This window comes from Carya illinoinensis, chromosome 4 (genome assembly GCF_018687715.1).
Source record: "Carya illinoinensis cultivar Pawnee chromosome 4, C.illinoinensisPawnee_v1, whole genome shotgun sequence".
NCBI lineage: Eukaryota > Viridiplantae > Streptophyta > Magnoliopsida > Fagales > Juglandaceae > Carya > Carya illinoinensis.
The window spans coordinates 36,415,001-36,415,612 of record NC_056755.1 but is presented as its reverse complement, the minus strand read 5'-3'; positions in this window follow the sequence as shown (position 1 = coordinate 36,415,612).

Below are 612 nucleotides of genomic sequence, written 5' to 3'. Positions count from 1 at the left end.
ATTTCATTTGCATATTACTCTCTGAGTTGATCTTAGTTTAATTGGCAGCTACAAAAATCTTAGTGATTCCTCTAGATAAAATTGAGATTAGTATAATTTTGGTATTTGGCAAAAGTAAGGTACCAATCCCTGAGGACGATACTCTTCTTATCACCTTATTATAAAACTACGATACTATGCACTTGCAGTTTTACACCGGTCAAGTTTTTGGCTTCGTTGTCGGGGATTGGTTTATTCTTATTCTTTTTGTCAATATCGATACAAAGTAGTCTTGGTTTTAATTTAGAATTTTATTTTAATTTGTTCTACATGTGTGTTTTTTACGTTGGATGCGCTGTGCTAGATCTCGTAATATTATTCCTGTTGACCTGGAGATTGAAAGAACTCTTAGATCACTAAGAAGAAATAAGATACTAGCCATGGCTGAAGAAGAACGTGAGGCACTACCACGCACCTTGAAGGACTATGTACGACCAGTTGTGAATGGAAATTACTCGAGCATAATGCGCCAGACAATTAATGCCAACAACTTTGAGCTCAAACCAGCTTTGATTAGCATGGTGCAGCAGGCTCAATTTAGCGGATCGCCACTGAATGATCCCAATATTCATT